The following is a 15,876-nucleotide window of genomic DNA, read 5'->3' on the forward strand; positions in this document are numbered from 1 at the left end:
GTCTACTTAATATGGCTACTTCTATGGATGATACCACCTTTATGATTTATATACAGTAAAAAAACAAGGTCTACTTAATATGGCTACTTCTATGGATGACACCACCTTTATGATTTATATACAGTAAAAACACAAGGTCTACTTAATATGGCTACTTCTATGGATGACACCACCTTTATGATTTATATACAGTAAAAAAAACAAGGTCTACTTAATATGGCTACTTCTATGGATACCACCTTTATGATTTATATACAGTAAAAAAACAAGGTCTACTTAATATGGCTACTTCTATGGATGATACCACCTTTATGATTTATATACAGTAAAAACACAAGGTCTACTTAATATGGCTACTTCTATGGATACCACCTTTATGATTTATATACAGTAAAAAAACAAGGTCTACTTAATATGGCTACTTCTATGGATGATACCACCTTTATGATTTATATACAGTAAAAAAACAAGGTCTACTTAATATGGCTACTTCTATGGATGATACCACCTTTATGATTTATATACAGTAAAAAAACAAGGTCTACTTAATATGGCTACTTCTATGGATGATACCACCTTTATGATTTATATACAGTAAAAAAACAAGGTCTACTTAATATGGCTACTTCTATGGATGATACCACCTTTATGATTTATATACAGTAAAAAAACAAGGTCTACTTAATATGGCTACTTCTATGGATGACACCACCTTTATGATTTATATACAGTAAAAAAACAAAAATACAAGGTCTACTTAATATGTAAAAAAACAAGGCTACTATGGCTACTTCTATGGATGATACCACCTTTATGATTTATATACAGTAAAAAAACACAAGGTCTACTTAATATGGCTACTTCTATGGATACCACCTTTATGATTTATATACAGTAAAAAAAACAAGGTCTACTTAATATGGCTACTTCTATGGATGATACCACCTTTATGATTTATATACAGTAAAAAAACAAGGTCTACTTAATATGGCTACTTCTATGGATGATACCACCTTTATGATTTATATACAGTAAAAACACAAGGTCTACTTAATATGGCTACTTCTATGGATGACACCACCTTTATGATTTATATACAGTAAAAACACAAGGCCTACTTGATATGGCTACTTCTATAGATGACACAACCTTTATGATTTATATACAGTAAGAAAACAAGGTCTACTTAATATGGCTACTTCTATGGATGACACCACCTTTATGATTTATATACAATAAAAAACAAGGTCTACTTAATATGGCTACTTCTATGGATACCACCTTTATGATTTATATACAGTAAAAAAACAAGGTCTACTTAATATGGCTACTTCTATGGATGACACCACCTTTATGATTTATATACAGTAAAAAAACAAGGTCTACTTAATATGGCTACTTCTATGGATGACACCACCTTTATGATTTATATACAGTAAAAAAAAACAAGGTCTACTTAATATGGCTACTTCTATGGATGACACCACCTTTATGATTTATATACAGTAAAAAAAACAAGGTCTACTTAATATGGCTACTTCTATGGATGACACCACCTTTATGATTTATATACAGTAAAAACACAAGGTCTACTTAATATGGCTACTTCTATGGATGACACCACCTTTATGATTTATATACAGTAAAAAAAACAAGGTCTACTTAATATGGCTACTTCTATGGATGACACCACCTTTATGATTTATATACAATAAAAAACAAGGTCTACTTAATATGGCTACTTCTATGGATGACACCACCTTTATGATTTATATACAGTAAAAACACAAGGTCTACTTAATATGGCTACTTCTATGGATACCACCTTTATGATTTATATACAGTAAAAAAACAAGGTCTACTTAATATGGCTACTTCTATGGATGATACCACCTTTATGATTTATATACAGTAAAAAACAAGGTCTACTTAATATGGCTACTTCTATGGATGATACCACCTTTATGATTTATATACAGTAAAAAAACAAGGTCTACTTAATATGGCTACTTCTATGGATGACACCACCTTTATGATTTATATACAGTAAAAAACACAAGGTCTACTTAATATGGCTACTTCTATGGATGACACCACCTTTATGATTTATATACAGTAAAAACACAAGGTCTACTTAATATGGCTACTTCTATGGATGATACCACCTTTATGATTTATATACAGTAAAACACAAGGTCTACTTAATATGGCTACTTCTATGGATGACACCACCTTTATGATTTATATACAGTAAAAACACAAGGTCTACTTAATATGGCTACTTCTATGGATGATACCACCTTTATGATTTATATACAGTAAAAAACACAAGGTCTACTTAATATGGCTACTTCTATGGATGATACCACCTTTATGATTTATATACAATAAAAACACAAGGTCTACTCAATATGGCTACTTCTATGGATACCACCTTTATGATTTATATACAGTAAAAAAACAAGGTCTACTTAATATGGCTACTTCTATGGATGATACCACCTTTATGATTTATATACAGTAAAAACACAAGGTCTACTTAATATGGCTACTTCTATGGATGATACCACCTTTATGATTTATATACAGTAAAAAAACAAGGTCTACTTAATATGGCTACTTCTATGGATACCACCTTTATGATTTAAATACAGTAAAAAAACAAGGTCTACTTAATATGGCTACTTCTATGGATGACACCACCTTTATGATTTATATACAGTAAAAAACAAGGTCTACTTAATATGGCTACTTCTATGGATGACACCCCCTTTATGATTTATATACAGTAAAAAACAAGGTCTACTTAATATGGCTACTTCTATGGATACCACCTTTATGATTTATATACAGTAAAAAAACAAGGTCTACTTAATATGGCTACTTCTATGGATGATACCACCTTTATGATTTATATACAGTAAAAAACACAAGGTCTACTTAATATGGCTACTTCTATGGATGATACCACCTTTATGATTTATATACAGTAAAAAACACAAGGTCTACTTAATATGGCTACTTCTATGGATGATACCACCTTTATGATTTATATACAGTAAAAAACAAGGTCTACTTAATATGGCTACTTCTATGGATGACACCACCTTTATGATTTATATACAGTAAAAACACAAGGTCTACTTAATATGGCTACTTCTATGGATGACACCACCTTTATGATTTATATACAGTAAAAACACAAGGTCTACTTAATATGGCTACTTCTATGGATGACACCACCTTTATGATTTATATACAGTAAAAAACAAGGTCTACTTAATATGGCTACTTCTATGGATGACACCACCTTTATGATTTATATACAGTAAAAAAACAAGGTCTACTTAATATGGCTACTTCTATGGATGATACCACCTTTATGATTTATATACAGTAAAAAAACAAGGTCTACTTAATATGGCTACTTCTATGGATGATACCACCTTTATGATTTATATACAGTAAAAACACAAGGTCTACTTAATATGGCTACTTCTATGGATGACACCACCTTTATGATTTATATACAGTAAAAAACAAGGTCTACTTAATATGGCTACTTCTATGGATACCACCTTTATGATTTATATACAGTAAAAAAACAAGGTCTACTTAATATGGCTACTTCTATGGATGATACCACCTTTATGATTTATATACAGTAAAAAACACAAGGTCTACTTAATATGGCTACTTCTATGGATACCACCTTTATGATTTATATACAGTAAAAAACAAGGTCTACTTAATATGGCTACTTCTATGGATGATACCACCTTTATGATTTATATACAGTAAAAACACAAGGTCTACTTAATATGGCTACTTCTATGGATGATACCACCTTTATGATTTATATACAGTAAAAAACAAGGTCTACTTAATATGGCTACTTCTATGGATGATACCACCTTTATGATTTATATACAGTAAAAAACAAGGTCTACTTAATATGGCTACTTCTATGGATGACACCACCTTTATGATTTATATACAGTAAAACACAAGGTCTACTTAATATGGCTACTTCTATGGATGATACCACCTTTATGATTTATATACAGTAAAAAAACAAGGTCTACTTAATATGGCTACTTCTATGGATGACACCACCTTTATGATTTATATACAGTAAAAAAACAAGGTCTACTTAATATGGCTACTTCTATGGATGACACCACCTTTATGATTTATATACAGTAAAAAAACAAGGTCTACTTAATATGGCTACTTCTATGGATGATACCACCTTTATGATTTATATACAGTAAAAACACAAGGTCTACTTAATATGGCTACTTCTATGGATGACACCACCTTTATGATTTATATACAGTAAAAACACAAGGTCTACTTAATATGGCTACTTCTATGGATGACACCACCTTTATGATTTATATACAGTAAAAAACAAGGTCTACTTAATATGGCTACTTCTATGGATGATACCACCTTTATGATTTATATACAGTAAAACACAAGGTCTACTTAATATGGCTACTTCTATGGATGATACCACCTTTATGATTTATATACAGTAAAAAAACAAGGTCTACTTAATATGGCTACTTCTATGGATGATACCACCTTTATGATTTATATACAGTAAAAAAACAAGGTCTACTTAATATGGCTACTTCTATGGATGACACCACCTTTATGATTTATATACAGTAAAAACACAAGGTCTACTTAATATGGCTACTTCTATGGATGACACCACCTTTATGATTTATATACAGTAAAACACAAGGTCTACTTAATATGGCTACTTCTATGGATGACACCACCTTTATGATTTATATACAGTAAAAAAAACAAGGTCTACTTAATATGGCTACTTCTATGGATGATACCACCTTTATGATTTATATACAGTAAAAACACAAGGTCTACTTAATATGGCTACTTCTATGGATGACACCACCTTTATGATTTATATACAGTAAAAAAACAAGGTCTACTTAATATGGCTACTTCTATGGATGACACCACCTTTATGATTTATATACAGTAAAAACACAAGGTCTACTTAATATGGCTACTTCTATGGATGACACCACCTTTATGATTTATATACAGTAAAAAACAAGGTCTACTTAATATGGCTACTTCTATGGATGATACCACCTTTATGATTTATATACAGTAAAAAACACAAGGTCTACTTAATATGGCTACTTCTATGGATGATACCACCTTTATGATTTATATACAGTAAAAAAACAAGGTCTACTTAATATGGCTACTTCTATGGATGATACCACCTTTATGATTTATATACAGTAAAAAAACAAGGTCTACTTAATATGGCTACTTCTATGGATGACACCACCTTTATGATTTATATACAGTAAAAAAACAAGGTCTACTTAATATGGCTACTTCTATGGATGATACCACCTTTATGATTTATATACAGTAAAAAAACAAGGTCTACTTAATATGGCTACTTCTATGGATGATACCACCTTTATGATTTATATACAGTAAAAAACAAGGTCTACTTAATATGGCTACTTCTATGGATGACACAACCTTTATGATTTATATACAGTAAAAAACAAGGTCTACTTAATATGGCTACTTCTATGGATGACACCACCTTTATGATTTATATACAGTAAAAAACAAGGTCTACTTAATATGGCTACTTCTATGGATACCACCTTTATGATTTATATACAGTAAAAAACAAGGTCTACTTAATATGGCTACTTCTATGGATGATACCACCTTTATGATTTATATACAGTAAAAAACAAGGTCTACTTAATATGGCTACTTCTATGGATGATACCACCTTTATGATTTATATACAGTAAAAAAACAAGGTCTACTTAATATGGCTACTTCTATGGATGACACCACCTTTATGATTTATATACAGTAAAAACACAAGGTCTACTTAATATGGCTACTTCTATGGATGACACCACCTTTATGATTTATATACAGTAAAAAAACAAGGTCTACTTAATATGGCTACTTCTATGGATGATACCACCTTTATGATTTATATACAGTAAAAACACAAGGTCTACTTAATATGGCTACTTCTATGGATACCACCTTTATGATTTATATACAGTAAAAAAACAAGGTCTACTTAATATGGCTACTTCTATGGATGATACCACCTTTATGATTTATATACAGTAAAACACAAGGTCTACTTAATATGGCTACTTCTATGGATGACACCACCTTTATGATTTATATACAGTAAAACACAAGGTCTACTTAATATGGCTACTTCTATGGATGATACCACCTTTATGATTTATATACAGTAAAAAACAAGGTCTACTTAATATGGCTACTTCTATGGATGATACCACCTTTATGATTTATATACAGTAAAAAACAAGGTCTACTTAATATGGCTACTTCTATGGATACCACCTTTATGATTTATATACCAAGGTCTACTTAATATGGCTACTTCTATGGATGATACCACCTTTATGAGGTCTACTTATATACATGATAAAAAAAGTAAAAAAACAAGGTCTACTTAATATGGCTACTTCTATGGATGATACCACCTTTATGATTTATATACAGTAAAAACACAAGGTCTACTTAATATGGCTACTTCTATGGATGACACCACCTTTATGATTTATATACAGTAAAACACAAGGTCTACTTAATATGGCTACTTCTATGGATGACACCACCTTTATGATTTATATACAGTAAAAAAACAAGGTCTACTTAATATGGCTACTTCTATGGATGACACCACCTTTATGATTTATATACAGTAAAAAACAAGGTCTACTTAATATGGCTACTTCTATGGATGATACCACCTTTATGATTTATATACAGTAAAAAAAACAAGGTCTACTTAATATGGCTACTTCTATGGATGACACCACCTTTATGATTTATATACAGTAAAAAAACAAGGTCTACTTAATATGGCTACTTCTATGGATGACACCACCTTTATGATTTATATACAGTAAAAAAACAAGGTCTACTTAATATGGCTACTTCTATGGATGACACCACCTTTATGATTTATATACAGTAAAAAAACAAGGTCTACTTAATATGGCTACTTCTATGGATGACACCACCTTTATGATTTATATACAGTAAAAACACAAGGTCTACTTAATATGGCTACTTCTATGGATGACACCACCTTTATGATTTATATACAGTAAAAAACAAGGTCTACTTAATATGGCTACTTCTATGGATGACACCACCTTTATGATTTATATACAGTAAAAAACAAGGTCTACTTAATATGGCTACTTCTATGGATGACACCACCTTTATGATTTATATACAGTAAAAACACAAGGTCTACTTAATATGGCTACTTCTATGGATACCACCTTTATGATTTATATACAGTAAAAAACAAGGTCTACTTAATATGGCTACTTCTATGGATGATACCACCTTTATGATTTATATACAGTAAAAAAACAAGGTCTACTTAATATGGCTACTTCTATGGATGATACCACCTTTATGATTTATATACAGTAAAAAAACAAGGTCTACTTAATATGGCTACTTCTATGGATGACACCACCTTTATGATTTATATACAGTAAAAAACAAGGTCTACTTAATATGGCTACTTCTATGGATGACACCACCTTTATGATTTATATACAGTAAAAAACACAAGGTCTACTTAATATGGCTACTTCTATGGATGACACCACCTTTATGATTTATATACAGTAAAAAACAAGGTCTACTTAATATGGCTACTTCTATGGATGATACCACCTTTATGATTTATATACAGTAAAAAAACAAGGTCTACTTAATATGGCTACTTCTATGGATGACACCACCTTTATGATTTATATACAGTAAAAACACAAGGTCTACTTAATATGGCTACTTCTATGGATACCACCTTTATGATTTATATACAGTAAAAAAACAAGGTCTACTTAATATGGCTACTTCTATGGATGATACCACCTTTATGATTTATATACAGTAAAAAACAAGGTCTACTTAATATGGCTACTTCTATGGATGATACCACCTTTATGATTTATATACAGTAAAAACACAAGGTCTACTTAATATGGCTACTTCTATGGATACCACCTTTATGATTTATATACAGTAAAAAAACAAGGTCTACTTAATATGGCTACTTCTATGGATGATACCACCTTTATGATTTATATACAGTAAAAAAACAAGGTCTACTTAATATGGCTACTTCTATGGATGATACCACCTTTATGATTTATATACAGTAAAAACACAAGGTCTACTTAATATGGCTACTTCTATGGATGACACCACCTTTATGATTTATATACAGTAAAAAAACAAGGTCTACTTAATATGGCTACTTCTATAGATGACACAACCTTTATGATTTATATACAATAAAAAACAAGGTCTACTTAATATGGCTACTTCTATGGATGACACCACCTTTATGATTTATATACAGTAAAACACAAGGTCTACTTAATATGGCTACTTCTATGGATACCACCTTTATGATTTATATACAGTAAAAAAACAAGGTCTACTTAATATGGCTACTTCTATGGATGACACCACCTTTATGATTTATATACAGTAAAAAAACAAGGTCTACTTAATATGGCTACTTCTATGGATGACACCACCTTTATGATTTATATACAGTAAAAAAACAAGGTCTACTTAATATGGCTACTTCTATGGATGACACCACCTTTATGATTTATATACAGTAAAAAAACAAGGTCTACTTAATATGGCTACTTCTATGGATGACACCACCTTTATGATTTATATACAGTAAAAACACAAGGTCTACTTAATATGGCTACTTCTATGGATGACACCACCTTTATGATTTATATACAGTAAAAAAAAACAAGGTCTACTTAATATGGCTACTTCTATGGATGACACCACCTTTATGATTTATATACAGTAAAAAACAAGGTCTACTTAATATGGCTACTTCTATGGATGACACCACCTTTATGATTTATATACAGTAAAAAACACAAGGTCTACTTAATATGGCTACTTCTATGGATGATACCACCTTTATGATTTATATACAGTAAAAAAACAAGGTCTACTTAATATGGCTACTTCTATGGATGATACCACCTTTATGATTTATATACAGTAAAAACACAAGGTCTACTTAATATGGCTACTTCTATGGATGACCACCTTTATGATTTATATACAGTAAAAAACAAGGTCTACTTAATATGGCTACTTCTATGGATGACACCACCTTTATGATTTATATACAGTAAAAACACAAGGTCTACTTAATATGGCTACTTCTATGGATGACACCACCTTTATGATTTATATACAGTAAAAAAACAAGGTCTACTTAATATGGCTACTTCAATGGATGATACCACCTTTATGATTTATATACAGTAAAAAAAACAAGGTCTACTTAATATGGCTACTTCTATGGATGATACCACCTTTATGATTTATATACAATAAAAAACACAAGGTCTACTTAATATGGCTACTTCTATGGATGATACCACCTTTATGATTTATATACAGTAAAAAAAACAAGGTCTACTTAATATGGCTACTTCTATGGATGATACCACCTTTATGATTTATATACAGTAAAAAACAAGGTCTACTTAATATGGCTACTTCTATGGATGATACCACCTTTATGATTTATATACAGTAAAAACACAAGGTCTACTTAATATGGCTACTTCTATGGATGATACCACCTTTATGATTTATATACAGTAAAAAAACAAGGTCTACTTAATATGGCTACTTCTATGGATGATACCACCTTTATGATTTATATACAGTAAAAAAACAAGGTCTACTTAATATGGCTACTTCTATGGATACCACCTTTATGATTTATATACAGTAAAAAACAAGGTCTACTTAATATGGCTACTTCTATGGATGATACCACCTTTATGATTTATATACAGTAAAAACACAAGGTCTACTTAATATGGCTACTTCTATGGATGATACCACCTTTATGATTTATATACAGTAAAAACACAAGGTCTACTTAATATGGCTACTTCTATGGATGACACCACCTTTATGATTTATATACAGTAAAAAAACAAGGTCTACTTAATATGGCTACTTCTATGGATGATACCACCTTTATGATTTATATACAGTAAAAAACAAGGTCTACTTAATATGGCTACTTCTATGGATGATACCACCTTTATGATTTATATACAGTAAAAAAACAAGGTCTACTTAATATGGCTACTTCTATGGATACCACCTTTATGATTTATATACAGTAAAAAAAAACAAGGTCTACTTAATATGGCTACTTCTATGGATGATACCACCTTTATGATTTATATACAATAAAAAAACAAGGTCTACTTAATATGGCTACTTCTATGGATGATACCACCTTTATGATTTATATACAGTAAAACACAAGGTCTACTTAATATGGCTACTTCTATGGATGACACCACCTTTATGATTTATATACAGTAAAAAACAAGGTCTACTTAATATGGCTACTTCTATGGATGATACAACCTTTATGATTTATATACAGTAAAAAACAAGGTCTACTTAATATGGCTACTTCTATGGATGACACCACCTTTATGATTTATATACAGTAAAAAACAAGGTCTACTTAATATGGCTACTTCTATGGATACCACCTTTATGATTTATATACAGTAAAAAACAAGGTCTACTTAATATGGCTACTTCTATGGATGACACCACCTTTATGATTTATATACAGTAAAAAAACAAGGTCTACTTAATATGGCTACTTCTATGGATGACACCACCTTTATGATTTATATACAGTAAAAAAACAAGGTCTACTTAATATGGCTACTTCTATGGATGATACCACCTTTATGATTTATATACAGTAAAAAACAAGGTCTACTTAATATGGCTACTTCTATGGATGACACCACCTTTATGATTTATATACAGTAAAAAACAAGGTCTACTTAATATGGCTACTTCTATGGATGACACCACCTTTATGATTTATATACAGTAAAAACCACAAGGTCTACTTAATATGGCTACTTCTATGGATGACCACCTTTATGATTTATATACAGTAAAAAACAAGGTCTACTTAATATGGCTACTTCTATGGATGATACCACCTTTATGATTTATATACAGTAAAAACACAAGGTCTACTTAATATGGCTACTTCTATGGATGACACCACCTTTATGATTTATATACAGTAAAAAAACAAGGTCTACTTAATATGGCTACTTCTATGGATGACCACCTTTATGATTTATATACAAAAAAAAAACAAGGTCTACTTAATATGGCTACTTCTATGGATGACACCACCTTTATGATTTATATACAGTAAAAACAAGGTCTACTTAATATGGCTACTTCTATGGATGATACCACCTTTATGATTTATATACAGTAAAAAAACAAGGTCTACTTAATATGGCTACTTCTATGGATGATACCACCTTTATGATTTATATACAGTAAAAAAACAAGGTCTACTTAATATGGCTACTTCTATGGATGATACCACCTTTATGATTTATATACAGTAAAAAAAACAAGGTCTACTTAATATGGCTACTTCTATGGATGACACCACCTTTATGATTTATATACAGTAAAAAAACAAGGTCTACTTAATATGGCTACTTCTATGGATGACACCACCTTTATGATTTATATACAGTAAAAAAACAAGGTCTACTTAATATGGCTACTTCTATGGATGATACCACCTTTATGATTTATATACAGTAAAAAACAAGGTCTACTTAATATGGCTACTTCTATGGATGATACCACCTTTATGATTTATATACAGTAAAACACAAGGTCTACTTAATATGGCTACTTCTATGGATGACACCACCTTTATGATTTATATACAGTAAAAAACAAGGTCTACTTAATATGGCTACTTCTATGGATGACCACCTTTATGATTTATATACAGTAAAAAACAAGGTCTACTTAATATGGCTACTTCTATGGATGATACCACCTTTATGATTTATATACAGTAAAAACACAAGGTCTACTTAATATGGCTACTTCTATGGATGACACCACCTTTATGATTTATATACAGTAAAAAAACAAGGTCTACTTAATATGGCTACTTCTATGGATACCACCTTTATGATTTATATACAGTAAAAAAAAACAAGGTCTACTTAATATGGCTACTTCTATGGATGATACCACCTTTATGATTTATATACAGTAAAAAAAACAAGGTCTACTTAATATGGCTACTTCTATGGATGATACCACCTTTATGATTTATATACAGTAAAAACAAGGTCTACTTAATATGGCTACTTCTATGGATGACACCACCTTTATGATTTATATACAGTAAAAAAACAAGGTCTACTTAATATGGCTACTTCTATGGATGACACCACCTTTATGATTTATATACAGTAAAAAACAAGGTCTACTTAATATGGCTACTTCTATGGATGATACCACCTTTATGATTTATATACAGTAAAAAAACAAGGTCTACTTAATATGGCTACTTCTATGGATGACCACCTTTATGATTTATATACAGTAAAAAAACAAGGTCTACTTAATATGGCTACTTCTATGGATGACACCACCTTTATGATTATGATTTATATACAGTAAAAAAACAAGGTCTACTTAATATGGCTACTTCTATGGATGACACCACCTTTATGATTTATATACAGTAAAAAAACAAGGTCTACTTAATATGGCTACTTCTATGGATGATACCACCTTTATGATTTATATACAGTAAAAAAAACAAGGTCTACTTAATATGGCTACTTCTATGGATGACACCACCTTTATGATTTATATACAGTAAAAAAACAAGGTCTACTTAATATGGCTACTTCTATGGATGACACCACCTTTATGATTTATATACAGTAAAAAAACAAGGTCTACTTAATATGGCTACTTCTATGGATGACACCACCTTTATGATTTATATACAGTAAAAAAACAAGGTCTACTTAATATGGCTACTTCTATGGATACCACCTTTATGATTTATATACAGTAAAAAACAAGGTCTACTTAATATGGCTACTTCTATGGATGACAAACCACCTTTATGGTTTATATACAGTAAAAAACAAGGTCTACTTAATATGGCTACTTCTATGGATGACACCACCTTTATGATTTATATACAGTAAAAACACAAGGTCTACTTAATATGGCTACTTCTATGGATGACACCACCTTTATGATTTATATACAGTAAAAAACAAGGTCTACTTAATATGGCTACTTCTATGGATGATACCACCTTTATGATTTATATACAGTAAAAAAACAAGGTCTACTTAATATGGCTACTTCTATGGATGATACCACCTTTATGATTTATATACAGTAAAAAACACAAGGTCTACTTAATATGGCTACTTCTATGGATGATACCACCTTTATGATTTATATACAGTAAAAAACAAGGTCTACTTAATATGGCTACTTCTATGGATGACACCACCTTTATGATTTATATACAGTAAAAAACAAGGTCTACTTAATATGGCTACTTCTATGGATGACACCACCTTTATGATTTATATACAGTAAAAAAACAAGGTCTACTTAATATGGCTACTTCTATGGATGACACCACCTTTATGATTTATATACAAAAAAACACAAGGTCTACTTAATATGGCTACTTCTATGGATGACACCACCTTTATGATTTATATACAGTAAAAAAACAAGGTCTACTTAATATGGCTACTTCTATGGATGACACCACCTTTATGATTTATATACAGTAAAAAACAAGGTCTACTTAATATGGCTACTTCTATGGATGACACCACCTTTATGATTTATATACAGTAAAAACACAAGGTCTACTTAATATGGCTACTTCTATGGATGATACCACCTTTATGATTTATATACAGTAAAAAACAAGGTCTACTTAATATGGCTACTTCTATGGATGACACCACCTTTATGATTTATATACAGTAAAAAAACAAGGTCTACTTAATATGGCTACTTCTATGGATGATACCACCTTTATGATTTATATACAGTAAAAACACAAGGTCTACTTAATATGGCTACTTCTATGGATGATACCACCTTTATGATTTATATACAGTAAAAAAACAAGGTCTACTTAATATGGCTACTTCTATGGATGATACCACCTTTATGATTTATATACAGTAAAAAACAAGGTCTACTTAATATGGCTACTTCTATGGATGATACCACCTTTATGATTTATATACTAAAAAACAAGGTCTACTTAATATGGCTACTTCTATGGATGATACCACCTTTATGATTTATATACAGTAAAAAAACAAGGTCTACTTAATATGGCTACTTCTATGGATGATACCACCTTTATGATTTATATACAGTAAAAACACAAGGTCTACTTAATATGGCTACTTCTATGGATGACACCACCTTTATGATTTATATACAGTAAAAAACACAAGGTCTACTTAATATGGCTACTTCTATGGATGACACCACCTTTATGATTTATATACAGTAAAAAAACAAGGTCTACTTAATATGGCTACTTCTATGGATGACCACCTTTATGATTTATATACAGTAAAAAAACAAGGTCTACTTAATATGGCTACTTCTATGGATGATACCACCTTTATGATTTATATACAGTAAAAAACACAAGGTCTACTTAATATGGCTACTTCTATGGATGACACCACCTTTATGATTTATATACAGTAAAAAAACAAGGTCTACTTAATATGGCTACTTCTATGGATGATAACCACCTTTATGATTTATATACAGTAAAAAAAACAAGGTCTACTTAATATGGCTACTTCTATGGATGACACCACCTTTATGATTTATATACAGTAAAAAAACAAGGTCTACTTAATATGGCTACTTCTATGGATGATACCACCTTTATGATTTATATACAGTAAATAAAAACAAGGTCTACTTAATATGGCTACTTCTATGGATGATGACCACCTTTATGGATTTATATACAGTAAAAAAACAAGGTCTACTTAATATGGCTACTTCTATGGATGACACCACCTTTATGGTTTATATACAGTAAAAAACACAAGGTCTACTTAATATGGCTACTTCTATGGATGACACCACCTTTATGATTTATATACAGTAAAAAACAAGGTCTACTTAATATGGCTACTTCTATGGATGACACCACCTTTATGATTTATATACAGTAAAAAACAAGGTCTACTTAATATGGCTACTTCTATGGATGATACCACCTTTATGATTTATATACAGTAAAAAAACAAGGTCTACTTAATATGGCTACTTCTATGGATGACACCACCTTTATGATTTATATACAGTAAAAAAAACAAGGTCTACTTAATATGGCTACTTCTATGGATGACACAACCTTTATGATTTATATACAGTAAAACACAAGGTCTACTTAATATGGCTACTTCTATGGATGACACTACCTTTATGATTTAGATACAGTAAAAAAAACGGTCTACTTAATATGGCTACTTCTATGGATGACAATTTTATGGTTATATACAGTAAAACACAAGGTCTACTTAATATGGCTACTTCTATGGATGACACCACCTTTATGATTTATATACAGTAAAAAACCAAGGTCTACTTAATATGGCTACTTCTATGGATGACACCACCTTTATGATTTATATACAGTAAAAAAACAAGGTCTACTTAATATGGCTACTTCAATGGATGACACCACCTTTATGATTTATATACAGTAAAACACAAGGTCTACTTAATATGGCTACTTCTACAGATGACACCTTACAACTTTATGAGTTTATATACAGATAAAAACCACAAGATCTACTTAATACTGGCTACTTCTATGGA

At 30.6% G+C, this 15,876-nt stretch overlaps 1 pseudogene across 1 annotated transcript in view; it reads left to right on the plus strand.

The window, feature by feature from the left end:
* The window catches only part of LOC143245632 (gamma-aminobutyric acid type B receptor subunit 1-like), an 80,388-nt pseudogene that overhangs the window by 15,633 nt on the left and 48,879 nt on the right, over nucleotides 1–15,876 (plus strand). The window lies entirely within an intron of this gene.

The sequence above is a fragment of the Tachypleus tridentatus genome, chromosome 2 (genome assembly GCF_004210375.1).
Source record: "Tachypleus tridentatus isolate NWPU-2018 chromosome 2, ASM421037v1, whole genome shotgun sequence".
In the NCBI taxonomy this organism is placed as follows: domain Eukaryota; kingdom Metazoa; phylum Arthropoda; class Merostomata; order Xiphosura; family Limulidae; genus Tachypleus; species Tachypleus tridentatus.